We start from the raw sequence: 17,349 nt of genomic DNA, 5'->3' as shown, positions 1-17,349 counted from the left end.
GAAAAAATTCATACTAATAAAGTCTCTTTACTCTCTCTCTTCACTGATATGGTTGCCATGTTAGGAGTTTTCTTTGTCATTTTGCACCATCTGTCTAGGTGCAGAGGTAACAGTATTATAGGGAGTCACAAAAGAGCCTGGTTTTGGGTATTGGTTGCAGAGACAAGGATGGCAAATGTCAAATTTTGTGTCTCACATCACTGAACAAGAACAACAATGCACAATAGGTCTGCATTTAAATTGCTGAGGTTTTCTATCTGAGAAGGTAATGAATTGCAAACATGTTAAAGAAGAGAAGGATTTAAGAGTGGATAAAAATATGGAAGTCCTGAAATATGTCATCTCAAAAATATGGGTGAATTAATTGCCTTTCTGTTGCAATGCCATCCTTGGCTGAATGGGCTTCTGGTTTAACCTTACTTCCTTGGATTTGCATCAGTGTTGTTTTAACTGTTCTGCTCTAAAAATCCAGATTTGCCATTTTATAAGTGCAAGCTCCTATTTAAACATAATTAGTGAATGTGCTAGAAACAGCCTCAAGCAATAAAAGTCCAGCATGTCATAAATGTCCAGCATCAAGGAAATTCAACAAGGCAGTTACTCTGATGTGATAGCTAATAGGAAGGAAATTAGCTAACAGAAATAATTTTGGTGACCTCGAAAGACAAGGTTGGAATGAAGAAAAATATTTGGCTTCTTGCATTTGCTTTCTTTTCACATGTAACAGAAGGACTGTGAACCCTTTGAAGCTCTAAGATTACCTCGTAGTTAATGTAACACTTCAGTAATATATTTTTTCCTTTTAAATCACACTTTGTCACTCCTGTATAACCTGATTCCCTAAGATAATCAATTAGGTTGGCAATGACAACAAATGTTAAGCTTGGAGGTTTTTTTGTACTGACTTATTTCTGAAGGCTCAGAAATCTTAAATGATTTTCATTTAATCTTAAATGTAACAGAAGTATACCAGTATGAATTAATGATTCATTAAAAAATCCTCTTTGTTTCCTCACATTGAAATCAAAAGCATTTCACCATTTGACTTGCAAAACTAAGGGCATCACAGATTTTATGATTTGGAAGAAATGGTATGAACACCCAAAAAGCCTTTCTGAGCAGAAGGGATAGCTTGCATTGTGTTGCCTTTTTCCAAGCCTAAATATCCCATTGGAAATACTCCCCCATGGACTAATCAATTCTTTTCTCATAGCTGTTCAACTCCACACCAATGCACTTGCCACTTTCCCATTGCCGTGTGTAGGAAAAAGAAAGACAGGATTCTGAATTATGTAGGTCTCTACTACAGGGACTTTTTAACATGTTAAACTTCATTATGATATCAAGGCAGGCATCTTGTCAAATTCTGCATCTATCTTCTATATCTATATTATTAAAACTTTGATTAATAGGAACATAGATTTTAAAGCTTCAATTAACTAATTTTTTTCCAGTGTTCTACTTTTAAGAGAAAAGGAGATTTTCTTAAAGAAAAAAAACACAAAAAAGATAATTTCAGGAATTTATTATAGAACTTTAACTTTCAGCCTCTTTTTCAAACAATTGAGCACTTCTATTTATCAGAGCCTCTACATATTTGGCATTGTAGAAGATAAAAATTATTCAAAATCCCTTCCTTCAAAGTGTTCAGGTTCAACAGGAGAAACAGATGTGTACAAGTTACAAAATTAATGGCAAGAAAGATTAATCAAGTCTACCTGGAAAAAAAGGAAGAAAATATTAGGAAAGGCTGAAGGAGAGAGCCAGTTTTTCTAATATACCTGATCTCTTCTCTAATTACAATATTTGAAAGTGATGCTAAAACTCTCAAAGATGATAAATCACCAAAAAGCAAATATTGCTCACTTTTCTTTTGTATATTCAATACATTACATTTTATTTATTCCATTCTCAGTTTGTAACAAGCATGACTTGGGGAACATAATGATAAATCAACTAATTATCAAATAATATATTTTTTTAAACATCCTTTTTAAATGTGTTCTCTGGGGAAGATTTTCCCATGTTCCTGAATGAAATTAAAGGATAATCCGGTGTGGGTTTTTTGTTGTCGTGTTGTTGTTTTACTTTTGGGTAACTGAAAGTTCTCTGGGTAGTAACTAATATGTAGCACAGTGCAGTATTAATAATAAAATTTAAAACTGTATTGCAAGTTCTAATGTGAGAGGAATAGGATCATCTCTTTGCCATCCCCACTTTTATTTCTTCCTTTCCTTCTTTATTTTGGTATCAGCCATTTCTAACTCTGAAAGAATATGGATGGGGTTGAAGATGAGGAAAATAGAAAAGAAAAAGAGTTAAGAGAGTTAAAAAAAATAATGGCTTCCTGGCATTGTCAAATTATTTTCTCTAGCTTAGGAAATTTTTTTTGCTGACACTTCCTTAGGTAAGAGTTAAAGAAAGAAGAAAGAAACACAAAAGCAGCTCAACAGTCAAAGACAGTTTAATTTTGGAGAATAAACCTGAGAGGGGCTTCTGGCCAATATCGGTCAGGAGCCTTCTGTCTTACAGATTAAAGGTTTAGGGAGGGAGAGCATATCACAAGCTCAGAATGTTTCTGTGTTGAGGAAAGTTTGATAGCAGGGTTGGAATGTCTCTGGTGAGAGGGCAGGTTATCTCCAGGCTGGCACATTTCTGGTTGGAGAGGAAGTTATTTCAGGGTTGGCATGCTTCTGGTCGGAGGTGGTTTATCTCAGGATGGGAATGTTTCTGGTCAGGGGTGTCACTTGTGGTTCATGGTCATGCTGACATTAGCCATTAGGCTGATGTGTTTGGGCTGGATTTAAGAGGTTTTTAATGAAGGGAACCTTAAAATGATAGTGTTTGTCCAAAATGGTGATGCTCTGCTCTGTCAACATCCATGGGGGCTATTTTGATTTCCTTGGAAATCCACTTACATGCTGGATGATAGGACATTTTCTCCCTCCATTCCCTTGAAGAGCTTGAGGAACTCTCTATCCTGGATGATTCTTTGTATGTTCCCTAGCCCTGAAACACCCAGAGGTCCCTCTTACTAAGTTATGCTTCACTATGGAAGATAAACATAACTAACAACCAAACAGTCGTGCTCCTTATTTGTGTGTAGAGTTGTTTCCTCAAAGTGGCACCTAAGTAAGGGGCTGTATTTTGAAGAACTTTCCTTACATCCATGCAAGGACGTGGATTGTGAAAAGTTCCAATGTACATCCCTTGCAGATCAAACTGGGTTAAAAGAGTGTCTTCTCAGTATCAAGAGGAGTAGAGAAGAATTTTAATTGCCAAGAGTAGCCACACTATAGAAGAACCTTGAACCCCTAAATGACTACAAGGAAGAAAGCTCTCTTCCTACCTGCTTGGATTTTATATGAGTAAGAAATAAATTTATTTCTTACTAAGCCTCTGAAAATGTAGGGTGTATATCTTTAAGCAATAACCCAGTGTTGCTTTAACTAAAACATTCCTCTGTGAAGCTCTCAAATACAGCATCTGAATATCCATATACCTTGTATATGTTGAGCACAAAGTTTGATCACAGAGGTTGCCACATTCATCACTTCTCCTACGCTCCGCTTTCAAAGCAGTTGCTAGCTGTGTTTTGCTTTTTCTGTTTTCCAGTGTGTGAGTATGGGATCCCAGCTACTGTCACTGTGATCTTCAAACTTAGTTATATTAATAATATTTTTCCAGGTGGTATCCCAAAACCTGTTTTGTATCAACCTCTAGCCCCTGTGAGAGGGTCCTAAGAGTCACAAAATCTCTTTTGCAAGTCTTTAGCTGAAGTCTTAAAACTTACTTCAAAATTGTGGTGTCTATTTCCCATAGGCTTTAAGCAAAACTTATTGTAACTTTTTTATATCCACAGTGCACGCTGAAATAGTCCAAGTATTTCCCAATTATTTTTTCTATCTGATATTACAACAATATTGATATCAATAATTAGCCAAACCTCAAACCAAAAAAAAAAAAAAAAAAAAAAAGGAGCAGCTACTGAAAACAAACAGCAGAAACCACTTACCCAAAGTTTTTTGAGCCTCTGGCAATCATACTTTTTCAGAATTATTCTAAAACAAGAACAGAGATTTTACATTGCTTAAAAAGAGGTTACAAGTCTTTGATACAATGAAACTGTTTTTTTCTTTTCTCAGAAAATAATGAGTGCTACATTTAGAATAGCTGTGAAGAATAAAAAAGAAAAAAAAACCTAAGAGAAGAAGAGTTTAATACAGCATAATGCAATAACATTTAAAAGGTACTTATTACATTTTATAGTATGCTTTCGGTATATTATTTTCTTTCTACTGTATCATTTCTTTTTGTTTAGCCTCAGGAGGTAAAGGGAGCTCTTCTCAATAATTTGTGTCCTGTAACTGATTTTAAGTAGCGCAGGATGAAGAGAGGTCAACTTTAGGAGGAAAAATAAATGCAACACAGAGTGTGAGGAATCCTACCAGGAGAAGACACAGGTCTTCTTAATTGTATTGAACTTTCATCCTTGAGGCATCATCAACTAACCTGGCAAGTCAAAACCCACAGCATTAAGTTCAAGGGCACACAAGCAATGAATTGCAGAAAGCCAGGCTCCTGATAATCCAGGAAATGGTCTCTTCTAACCCCTCTGCATCCTCTCATTTAGTTTGGTTTCTAAATGAGGACACAAACACCTGTTCCAGCAGCAGGTGGTATTTGTTTATTATAGCTTTACCTGCTGGGTTTTAATAAGTCTGCAGCTGTAGGAACCCGCTTAAGTAACAGTTTATAGCACCAGATTTTTACAGAGTGGTATTTTCCATGAAGAAGCAAAGTTTTATATAACACTTTCATCATGCACAAAACATCATATAAGCAGCTTTTATTTCTCCATCTCTCTTTCCCTAACATTTAGGACTACTAATTAGTGAATCATTTCACATGCAGAGTTGGAAAGCTAAGCATTTCTTCAGCCTTGAGGGAGACTCCATGTTCTGTGCTCTCATTACAAAATCTTCGTTTCTTAGTGAAACAGCAGCCAACCTTTCTCTGCTTCTGCTATTTCTCTTTTGTAAGCCTCAGAAGGATTGTTAAGGCAACTCCCAACTAAAAAGGGAAGAAAAAAATAAGATCAAAACAATCAATAGGCTAAAAAGAGAGCACTCCATGTAGATGAGAATGAATATCTGTACTCAAACTACATACCAACTCTTTAATAAACTCACCCTGAGAATTTGAAAATGACTTAAATGCCATGAGGTAAGAAAAAAGGTTGAAAGAAGTGAATTATCTTCTTGATGATACTGAGACCTTCTTTAAATTCTTCCTTTAATTCTTAAAGAAAGCACGTGTGGTTTTTTTTGTTTTTTTTTATTTACTGGTTTTAGAAGATCATTCAATTAAATCTGTGTAACGTTTATAAAATTGATGAATAAAACCACAAAATACATTAGTCATTCTGAACCTCTTCAGGACAGTAACCCTTTTACTCATTTTAATCTCCAGTGCTTAGCTGAGATGTTACCCAAAGTAGAACTCTTAAAATCTTTGAGAAATGAGTGAATGAGAGAGCAATGCGGCTCTGAAATGTCCACAGACTCTCTCTCTCTCGCTTGGGTCCTTGCTGAGATGTCATTTGTCAACAGAGGCCTTTCTCACCTGCAGTAATTATTATTCAAGTCATTATTTTACTTTATTTTTCTTCATACTCTTTATCCCAACCAGACATATTATATATTTGTTCATTTATTTATCTCCATCTGATTATTATCAAGTTTATCAGGGCCGGGATTTAATAATTGTTTTCACTAGTTAACCACTAAATCTAAAAGACTTAGTGTATCAAGGACATTGTATGTGATCAATAATTATACATTAAGCATAAAAATGAATGCATGGCTGGGGCATCTAAAACCCCAACATTCTGGAAGTCCGAGGCAGGGGGAACACAAGGTCAGAAGTTCAAGGCCAGCCTGGCCAACACAGTAAAACCCCGTCACTACTAAAAATACAAAAAATTAGCTGGGATTGGTGGTGGGGGCCTGTAATCCCAGCTACTTGGGAGGCTGAGGCAGGAGAATCATGTAAACCTGGGAGGTGGAGGTTGCAGTGAGCCCAGATCACACCATAGTACTCCAGCCCAGGCAACAGTGCCAGACTCCGCATCAAAGAAAAATAAATAAATAAAATAAAAAATGAACATGAATCAGTTAATAATTAACTGAGTGAATAAATAAGTGAATGAGTGAGTGAATGGTCTTAATTCTGAAAATGTTATTAGAACCTCTTCCATTGTTGGGGCTCAGAAAATTGGACCCCAAAATATGGTGTTTTGGCATGCCGAGAGCTCCAAATTAAAGAAATGTGAAAGGCCTCATTAATAAGCCTCAGAACCAATGTCTCTCTCTCTCTCTGTACTAACCTCTGTCTCTCTGATCATCTCACTGAAGGAACTCTCTCTGAAATTCATTTTTCTGTCTAGAGAAGTTTGTTTCTACAACAAATGAAATTGTCTTAAGATCCTTTTCTAGGAATCTCATCACATAACCGGGAAAGATTAACCACCAGAAAAAAAAGAAAAGCCTGGGAGTCATCGTCCTGCCCAAGGAGACTTTTCATCTATTTTTCTGAAGACAGCTCTCAGAGTGCCTTACCTGGAAGACTTTATCTGCCTAAGTCAACTTTTGTTTACAATGGAGTTCTGGCCCTCACCTTCTCTCTACCTCCCACAGAGCTGAGAGAAACATTGTCTCGCAACTTTGTTCTTTGGGCTCATTCATTTCTCCTGAAAAATCACATGCTTCTATAACCCTTGCCTTTCTTCCCTCTCAAAGAAGGGTGTATAAATACTGGGGCTTTATTGTATAATTGGATGATCATTTTCCTGAAATTCCTCCATGCTTATGAATACAAATTTATTTAGCATACGTAAGCATGAGGGTATAACAAAAGTGAGACAGAAGAAAAAATTCAAAAAGCAAATCACTGTAATTTTTAGCATTGCTTGTGAATAACAGAAAAGAGATACCTGTAGTTTTAACTCTGTAGAGTAGAAGAGTTGTACTGAGCCAAGCTTCCACCTATAGATTCAGAAAACTAATGTTGCAGTAAAATGCATAAAAACCTAATTTTGCAACATAAAATAGTCAAGATCACATTCATTGAAAAATTTGCATATGAAAAGTGAGAATATGAATTGAAATGTCTTTACATACAATAAAACCATATCCAATGACATGTCAATAAAACAGAAATAAGTGTAAAGTAATATGTCAAAATAATTAAAAGATATTGAAAATGTTATATAAGATATAAACAAGGGCTGTGCACTGTGGCTCACACCTGTAATTCCAACACTTTGGGAGTCCGTGGTGGGTGGATCACTTGAGGTCAGCAGTTAGAGACCAGCATAGTAAAACCCCATGTCTACTAAAAATACAAAAAATTAGCCAGGTATGGTGGTGCATGCCTGTAATCCCAGCTACTAGGGAGGTTGCGACAGGAGAATGACTTGAACCTGGGAGGTGGAGGTTGCAGTGAGTGGAGATAATGCCATTGCACTCCAGCTTGGGCAACAGAATGACAATCTCAAAAAGGAAGAGATTAACAAGATAATAACAAAAAATAACAAGCTGAAAGTATTCAATTATGAAATAAACTATAAAAACAAAGAAAAAATAACTTATTATGCAGTATAAACTAAAAGAAACACATTTTTTTAAATGAGATAATGCCTTGAAAGAAATAGCAAATAAGAAAAAAAAAATAAACTTATAACACTCAAAACAAAAAGAGAGTAAAACAAAACTCATCTAGAATGCAATATAACTGTTAAGTAATTTTCAAAAAATACTTGAAATTATATACTTAATGGATACTTTGGGTGCAGATAAATATCTATGCAGCAAAACCAGTCAGATATGTTCTTTAAAAATTATTGAAATTTTTAGAAAAAAAAAAAGTTTTTTTGCATCTAAACAAAACGAGAAAGAACTTGGAAGAGAAAGAAAATTAGATGATCCTAAGACTTTTTCAGGGCAATATATTTGCCATAAGGAAAATGACAGTTTCTTTTAAGTTGTTCAAAGGTAGAAAATGTCCGTGACGTTTACATTGAGCAAAAGTATTAGTCAAAGATACAGTATACAGATAAGTTGTTATCAATATTTAAGCACTTGAAAAACAGTATTTGCATGTGCCATTCCTGAGGAATGTGCTGAAGAAAGGCATTCAGACCAATAAATAGAGATTAAGAGAATAACACAACGAAAATTAGATTATGTCGCAAATTCTAGAACTAAAGACTAAATAAAAATTAAAATATAATAAATAACATCTATTTCCTGTAACTGTGTGTCACACCTTAGAAAATGAAAGTGAAGATTGTGAACAGCAATTGAAAAAATTTACTATTTGTAGCAATTATATGGTTTATTTTCAGGATGTTAGTACTGTGAATATTTGTAATGTTATTCTGGACCATTGTTTATAATTTGGAATTCAAAGTATGTAATCATGTAGTGTGTTCTCTCATCCTGTGTGTCCTGGAAAACCGGGATTCACTCTACGTAAGAAAGAAAAAGTGAACATATAAGTAAAGAAAAAGTAGAATGTTCTGAGTACAATCTTAGAGCCCTGCATTTGAAGTAAAAGTAGAAAAGTTGAGTCATTTTTTTTTTGTTATTAGAATTGAATCACTCTGTTTTATTTTTAAGTATGTATAAAATTCCTAAAGGACTCAGCAATTAATTAAAGAAGTGTACATTGGCCACGTGGAGAAATTTGAACATTGAAAAGTATAAGATTTGCTATAGATTGAAACATATGTAATGTGTTTAAATTTATGAGTTTAATGCATTTTTATATGTACACATACATACAATAATATTGATTACCTTAGGGAGATAATGAGAAGTACTATTTAATCTTAAAAACTGGTAAATTAAGCAGGGTCCAAAGTGGCTCCCGCCGGAGGTCATGGCTCTCGCGAAGGCGAGGTCATCAGTTCAAGGCTAACCTGAGCAACCTCATAAGCTCAAACTGATTGGCCAAAAACAAAACAAAACAAAACAAAAAAAACAAAACAAAACAAAAACTGGTAAATTAAGATCAATAATCAAGCATTTATTCCCTTTTCTATATTAATTTCATAGCTAAATGAATTGGTGCAAGTGAATAGGCAATGAGGGAGTTTCTTTTCATAAACGTATTCTAGCAAAAAAACAAAAATAAGAAGAAATTGGTAGAATTTGACTGGCAACAATTTCCCACTTCTAATTTATTATTGCATCTCAGCATTAAACAACAATAGATACCACTATAATGAAAAGAGAAGTCAGACATTATGTGCCCCCTGATAAAAGCAAATCAACAAAACAAAAGTCTAGTCCTGTCAAGTTAATTGAAAATTACACGAGGCCGGGCAAGGTGGCTCAAGCCTGTAATCCCAGCACTTTGGGAGGCCGAGGCGGGTGGATCACGAGGTCAAGAGATCGAGACCATCCTGGTCAACATGGTGAAACCCCGTCTCTACTAAAAATACGAAAAATTAGCTGGGCATGGTGGCACATGCCTGTAACCCCAGCTACTCAGGAGGCTGAGGCAGGAGAATTGCCTGAACCCAGGAGGCGGAGGTTGCGGTGAGCCGAGATCGCACCATTGCACTCCATCCTGGGTAACAAGAGCGAAACTCCGTCTCAAAAATAAATAAATAAATAAATAAATAAATAAATAAATAAATAAATAAAAGAAAATTACACATGAGACTGGACAATTCTCAGTTCCATCCTTCTTAGGAAAAAATGTCATCATCCACCTATTTGCTCAAGTAAAATGTCTAGGATTATCCTCCATTTTCTTCCTTCCTTTTCTTACTTGTCTTAAATCTGATTCATTAGCCAGCTCCATGAGGGCAAAGACATGTCACTCCTGTCACTGATATATTCCTAGGGGGTACATCGACTGTCGAAGACCAGGTTTGGGAAATATATATATAAATAAATAGGTAAAAAATATATTGGTCACCCAAGTAATAATTTTCTTACAAAAGTAATTATTTGCACAGTAATGTTAAAAATGTGTAGTTAAGAGTCTAGACTCTATTGAGTTAAAATCTACCATTTATTACTTATAAATTCCTTGATCAAGCTTTTTTGTATTATTTTTTCATCTACAAAATGGCTATAATAAGGCTACTTAACTTATGTGCAATTTGAAAACTTAAATAAGTTAATATGTGTAAAGTACTTACAATGGTGTTTTGGCACATAGTACAAATTAAATTCAACTTAAAAACACACTACCTATACTCACATTACAGACAAAATTCCATTTATTGACATGATTTTAGTTAAAGTCTTACTGAATTCATAATCCTGTTATGAATGTGTTGGTTTTTATTTAAGTTTCCCTGGTTTCTGCTTCCATTAGTACAGTTTCATGTTGTTTGTTTAAGAATGCATTCTTTTTTCTGAGCAAAACCAGGATCAATGATGCGATATGCTGAATACATTCTGACTTCTACATCTTCCTCCTGATATCGAAGGTCTAGGGTTATTCTGATTCCTTCATCTACAAAGGAGAGGGGAAGTGTTTCACGTCAGAATCAGGGAGGTGACAATAGTATAAATACAAAAAAAATGAGAGTTTAGTGAAAGAAATATGAGGTTGAGAATCCACATTATGTAGCTACTGATCAGATATGGTTAGAGAGGAAAAAAAGAACCAAGTGAAGGGAGGTAGGAAAGGGGAGAGAAACCAAAGGAGGGGGAGAGAGAGAGATTAAGAGAGAGACAGATTTTAAAAACCAAGACTCTAGGAATGATAATGACTGACGTAGGTAATAGATAGGTAGACTGACATAGGTAAATAGACGAGACAGGAAAAAACATTTACTTAGGCCTTAACTGGAGACTTGCTTGAATCCTTTGTCACAGTGCTGTTTGAATTTAAGATTATGAACCATACTCTTGGGTATGATGTAAACAAAGGGTAGTAGAATTCCTGAGTGCAGGTAACATTTGAGATACATGACATTTAGAAAAAGAAAGAGAGAAGGCTGCAGAGAAGATAGCTTCAGAGAGTGGAAGACAGGTTGGAATAACAGGAAGAGGGCCACAAAGGAGCATCTTCAGGGGAATAAGGAGTAGAGGGAATGACAAAAGGAAGGAGGGAGATAAAATGTCAGCTGCCACCACCGGGAGGCAGTGCTAGAAGAAGTGGGCACAAGGAGGGAACACAATAGGTAAGATTTGGTGACAAACCAGCAAGTCCTATTGGAAGAGCTGTGGCCATGAAAAATGCCTTGTAAAAACATAAGAGACCGAAAGAGAAAAAAACGTGGAAACAATTCCTGAGTACAACTCTTTCCTAAATTATAATTTTTAAGCTTGATGGGAATATAGTTTTTCTTTAGACAGGACTTATTTGAACTGGGATTGAGGAGACAGGGAGATTAAAATAAAAAATTAAAGTGTTTGAATTAAAAATTCAAAAAAGAAAGATGATCTTGAGTGCAGATCCTAGAATTCGAATAGATGCTAGTCAGATTAAAGAAGCAATGTGGTATCTTAAAAAGGTCACTGGAGTAGGATCCAGAAACTAGATTCCCCTCTCAGCTCTGGTGCTAATCAGCAGTGTGGACTTACTTCATCCCCCAAGCTTCAGTTTCCTTCTTCTAAAATAAAGGTCTTGATCTAAATAATGGCTAACTAAGGTTTATTTCAGCAATAGACACGAGACACTGGTTGCATGTTTGAGACAGTAGTTATAGAAGAAAAGAGGTGATTATAAACAGAAGTTGAAGAGAAGACAAAGTGAGGGTTTAAAAATGCTTGGCTTAGTTAATGTACTGACCTTTTATATTTTGTAAGAGTTTAGTTATTATTGTATTTTGGAGTTCAGCAAAGCACACAAAACACATATATTCTATTTTCACCTAAATTACTGAGTGAAAATAAAACTTTGAAGATGGGTATTTACGTTAATTATTAGCAAGTTGACTGTTTTAGTGCTAAGCATATATCCATTTCTGAATTTTTAAACAACTTTGGAAATTCTCAAGAATTATGCTAACCTCTCTCTTTTTCAAATAAGGGTTTGCAAACTTTATTATATGTGTGTGTGTGTGTGTATATATATATGTGTATATATATGTATGTATGTATGTATGTATGTATATGTCTGTGTGTGTATATATATATATGTCTGTGTGTGTATATATATATATTTTTTTTCTAAAGGGTTAAAGATTCTAGGCTTGGGGTCTTTACAGTCTCTGTTGCAATTGCACAACTCTGCCATGGAAGCAAGAACAAAGCAGTAGACAATATGTAAATAAGAAAGTATAGATTCCAATAAACTTTTACTTATAAAAACAGGCACAAGCTGGATTTTCCAGTCTCGGGTCTACACTGCTGGAATATGTTAATTAAGAATGAAGTGTGCCATTTTCTTTTGGTTTATTTCAGATCTCCCTAAATGTCACATGTATTTGATATGATAACATAGAGTAAAGAAAGAAGGTAAAACATATCAAGTATTTTATATTTACAATCATACTTAAACATGACAGCACCCTTCTGAAATACAGACTATTTTTATTTACATCTGAAGAAATTACAGTGCAGGGAGATTAAATAAGGAGCAAGTTCACATAGTCAGGTGTCAGAGTGAGGATTTCAAAATGAAATAATATTTTCGATATATCATACTTCTTGCCATACAAAACCCTCTGGTGCTCTTTTATTTTATGTATATTCTGGAGAGTAAGTCAGGCATTGAATGTATGCTGCTCTGGAATTAAGTTTTCTAACCAAGATTTTCCCTAATTATATTACCAGGATGTTGGTGTTGAGTCTTTGAAAGGGAAAACTGTTTCATCTTTCAATCAGGAATGGTTGAAGTGATTAATGCCGATTAGTCTAGGATCTCACACAATAGGTATTTTTGTATAGATAATATAAAAACTGAGAGTCTGAAACAAGACCAGCATCCAAATCACTCTCTAGTTGCTATTGACGGATTAAATTGGAGCTCCGTAGTTCTGCGTGAGATAATAATTTAGATTCTCGGATTTATTTTAACATTCTGTTGGTTTGGGCTGTTTCTGCTTTCTTTCTTTGTTTTTGCCACTATTCAATTCTTAGAGACAGAGTAAAGCAAGTTTCTTTGTTCTTCCCTCATTATATAACAGAATGAAAAATAAATAAACCATAGAAATCGTACTATTTCAGATTTTTGTATTTTGGTTTTATACCCAAGTAAGGATAGTGCAAGGTACAAAAGAAAAATTTCTTATTATTCTTTCATTACTTAACAAAATGAAGCATTATAACCCATGTTGTCAAAGATGTGACCATTTTTAGGCATCTTTCTCTTCTCACTGTTGTGCCTTCTCCTGGGAGAGCAAAGTTGTTACATAGTTCACTGCATAGTTTTTTTTTTTTTTTTTTGTCAAACAGAGGAAGATTATTAAGGACTTATCTGACCAGGGACTCTCTCATTTGGGCCATCTGTCTTTTTGTGCTTTCTTGAGGGAATACAAAGAGAGAACTTTTTTCCCTTTTTCCCTCTTATTTAGTGTTTTATGAGATTGTATGTTAAGCCATATTTTAGGAATTTGAACAAGCAGAGACCCTGCCACTTTGAACATTTTTTATATTCCTTTGTGCTTGCCATGTCAACTGGAGATATCACACACATTTTTTCTCTAATGATATTAAGAGAAAGGCTATTTTAAGATTGCTGCTCTCAAGGCCAATTTTTCTCTCCCATTTTCATTCTTACTTCGAGGATATGATATCAGGGTTGATTTATACAGAAGCCTAACCTGCCAGGTGGATACTCAGAGAAAATTAAATGGAATTCACTCATCCCTAACAGGCAGTTGAAACTACGCAGAGGTAAAATACTTTGGCTGCTCGATAACAGAAAAAAAGAGGGAGTAGGGCTGGGAAGTGACATCCCAACCAAGTAAAAAAAAAAAAAATCTTAGCTTTTCCATACTATATCTAAGATTGTTTGAAGTTTCCTTCACTGAGTATAACTTAAACAGGTAAAATGACAAGCATTTGTAAACTACTATTTACATAAAAAATAAAAATAGATTTACTAAATATTTTTGTAGATTATCAATGTGCATTATAGGTAATAAAACAGTACTTAATTATTTACATATGGAAATTATCACTGATATAAGAAAAACAAGTGTCAGACTATAAAACTAATTTAATGCTATCTTCTCAAAGTAAAATCTCTATACACCATTGCACCGTTGAGTCTCAGCTCAATGAGAATGAATGCTCATTATGATGACAGCGAGCCTTAATTGTTTTTAAAGTTCCTTGCAACAGGAATAGTTTAATGGTTATTAATCTCATGTTGGCATTAATGATAATTCATGGTCTCACCTATTCATTCAGTAAAAACTGTTAGCCATCTACTAGGAGCCAAGTCTCATTCTAGTCCCTGTGGAAGTAGAAGAGCAAATACAGATTCCTGCAATCATGGAGTTTCTAGTTTTCACAAGAACATACCATTTTGTGATATCACAAGATTACTCTCATTGGTGTAGTAAACAGTTATTTATTGAGCCACACATGAAATCTTAAACAATTTAGATGCAATGGGATGGTAAAAAAATAGGTAGTTTCTTAAAAATATTGAAAATACAAATAAATGGACATTTCAAATACAGAGGTGCTACTCATCTTAATAATTTAGCATATGATTATTGAGTAACCACAATGTGCTAGTACTGTGGTTGGTTTTTGGAATATTGCATAAACAAGACAGATATGATTTCTGTCTCTGGGAGATTGATTATAGGCCCATAGCATGACAGAAATAAATTCAGGGTTCTATGGGAACTCATTGGAACCTTCTTTGGGAGTAAAAAAAGTCTCCTTAGTAAAAATGACATCGTAGCTATTAATTAAAAATGAGAGACACCAGTCCGGCTTAAGGAGAATTGAGACTGTTGAGCATATTTCAAGGTGATGCCTCAGCACAGCAAAGCCTTGTAGGGAAGAAAGAACATGGGCACATTTCTCAGCCTACAGAGAAACGTTTGGCATAGTCAGTCCTTAGATTTTAAGATGTGGTCTAATAAGACTAGAAATATAAGTAGAAGTCTTGAAGGTTTGTAAAACTTCTTATAAGCCATATTAGGCTGCTGGAAATTTCTATTGAGAGCATGAGAAAAACATTGAAGTATACTAATCAGATCATGAAATGGGATAGTGGCATGTCATTGGTCGACAACAAATTCACACCAGGATTTTCCTTTAATAACTACCAAATACATTGAGTTGGGTCATCAGTGGCTACTTCTAAGCTCCATTAATCCTGCTCATTTGACCATAGCTCATGTAACCACCTGATCCCGGCTGGGTCTTGTGAATCTAGCAATGGAGTGGGATATAAACTGGTGTATCATTGGAATTTAGACATGTTATTGGCATAAAAATAGGGACAAGGTCTATAAATTTCTGCTTTACAGACTGCTGGAGTGATCCTGAAAATCTCTACCTCTCTAATTTTCACTGTTTATCACTTTATTTAAATTATATGGATACCTTAGTATCGGTGCATTCAATGCCCTTTTGAATAAGTTAGTTATCATCTATTTCAATGGTGAAATATTACCTCTTCCAACAAGTCTTCTCTGATTTTCTTTTGGCTCATCTCACTCCTTCTTTGTGGTTACATTAAATCCTATTATTATCACTACTATAACACTCATCAAGTAGTTTTGTAAATAATTTTAATTCAACTTTTTTATTACTAACCTACTCTGTTCAAGCTATAATCTTAACTTCCTTGTTGTCAGGTATTCTTTCTTATTTATCTGTATATTCTTCATACCTAGGGAAGAATCTGCCATGTAGGACGAGCTCATAAAATGTTTGGCAAAATATTGGATGAATAAAAATTAATATGCAAAAGAGCAAAACTCAGTTAAAACATTTTAGGTTGAATCAGTAAGAACTTATAAGTCCCTTTTCTAATGGACTGTACTATGAAGGCAGAAAAGAAACTGAAGCTTAGTTATAATCTTAGACACCTTTACTCCTGTGATAAGACATAAGCAAATGAAAAAATTAAAATTTACCTAATGAGGGTGAAATCAACGAGATGATACAATAGAGGTTAATAAGCTTATATACCTCCACGACAACAAGAATTCTGCAACTCATCACAGATAAAAGTTTCTGTGAGTGCTTCAGGGTTCAGGTAGGAAGCTGTAAAATTCCAGAGGAGTCAAAGACTTAAGAGATTTGTTTTGAGAAAGCAAACCTGTGTCTAAGTTGCTGACGTACTGAGGGTGCTCTCGGGTTTGAGTCCACAAGTGATCCCATTTCCCATGGAATGCATAAGCCCCATTTGACCTTGCGTCTGCAACCAAAACTGTTTGCCAGAGAATCTAAGAGGAATAGCACACACAAATACCTCAGTGGAGAGGCTTATTTGCCTGCCAACATTGATGTTGGCAGTGACCCTCAAATTTTCCTTGTGGCTTAGCCCCAGCCCTTTGCAACTCAGGTTCCAGCTTAAAATTACTTGCAAAAGGATTTCAAGGAAGAACCACCCATATCTCACAACTCAGGAGTCTGAGCTGATATAATAGGGTCACCAACCTTTGTCCCACCATCGATCTTAAGAGAACCTAGTCTCAGCCCCAGTCTCTCTCTTGGTATTCAAAGAACTATCCTGTTTATGCAGGGACCTGCTGGGAAATGCAAGTTCATCTGAGCTAATGAGGTGGGCTCTCCAGCAACAGATCTCAAATGCACCCAGTCTTAGTTCTGCCTCCTCTCACTGCAGCTGGGGTAGTAGCCCTCTATGTAGGAACTTGCTAAGAGATGCATACACATTTGAGTTAAGAACACAGGCTTCCCGAAAACTGTCTTACAACAGATTTTGAAAGGGCTCTGTCTCAGTTCCAGCTCTTTCTATTGCAGTGGGGGTGGGAGTGGGGGGGGGGGTCTTTCCTGTCTCTGTAAGAACCATCTGGGCTACTGGGACAGTCCTCTGGGTTTGGATCCTTGGCTAGCTTTGTATCAGAATACCCTCCTTAGGTCTTCATTAGATACATTAGGGTTGGAAAGCTGGATCAACATTGGAGCCCTCATGGGACTCACACTAAGCCTGAGTTTAGGATGTCCTCTAGTGCTGAGGGGACTGTAGTGGTCCTAGGCTCAGGGAACACAGTAGTCATTCTGCTTAGAAAATTTGGAAAGTCCCCTGAAGGAGAATAGACAGAAACAAAACCAGACTGTAAAGAAAAAAATAAATCCATAATCCCTCAATATTCAGGCATTGTTGCATATCCAAAAGCATCAAGAACATTCAAGGAGCTAATATTTTACCAAATAGGAAAAG

The 17,349-nt window shown here is 35.5% G+C and overlaps 1 long non-coding RNA gene across 27 annotated transcripts in view; it reads right to left on the bottom strand.

Moving 5' to 3' along the window:
* Nucleotides 1-1,508: 1,508 nt before the first annotated feature.
* The window catches only part of LOC144581969 (uncharacterized), a 51,879-nt gene continuing 36,038 nt past the window's right edge, over nt 1,509-17,349 (bottom strand). For 8 of the 27 annotated variants that reach the window (XR_013533490.1, XR_013533498.1, XR_013533514.1 and 5 more), the window contains 2 exons: nt 6,995-7,046; nt 4,835-5,073 (listed from right to left, as the gene is read on the bottom strand). This is a non-coding gene — a long non-coding RNA (uncharacterized LOC144581969). Of the gene's footprint in view, nt 1,719-4,015; nt 4,062-4,834; nt 5,074-6,994; nt 7,047-10,204; nt 10,537-17,349 lie in introns of those variants that run through there. The other 19 variants (XR_013533510.1, XR_013533504.1, XR_013533511.1 and 16 more) reach the window with 7 other exon arrangements.

This window comes from Callithrix jacchus, chromosome 3 (genome assembly GCF_049354715.1).
Source record: "Callithrix jacchus isolate 240 chromosome 3, calJac240_pri, whole genome shotgun sequence".
NCBI lineage: Eukaryota > Metazoa > Chordata > Mammalia > Primates > Cebidae > Callithrix > Callithrix jacchus.
The sequence above is the reverse complement of the archived record's forward strand: the minus strand, read 5'-3'. Positions and strand labels throughout refer to the sequence as shown.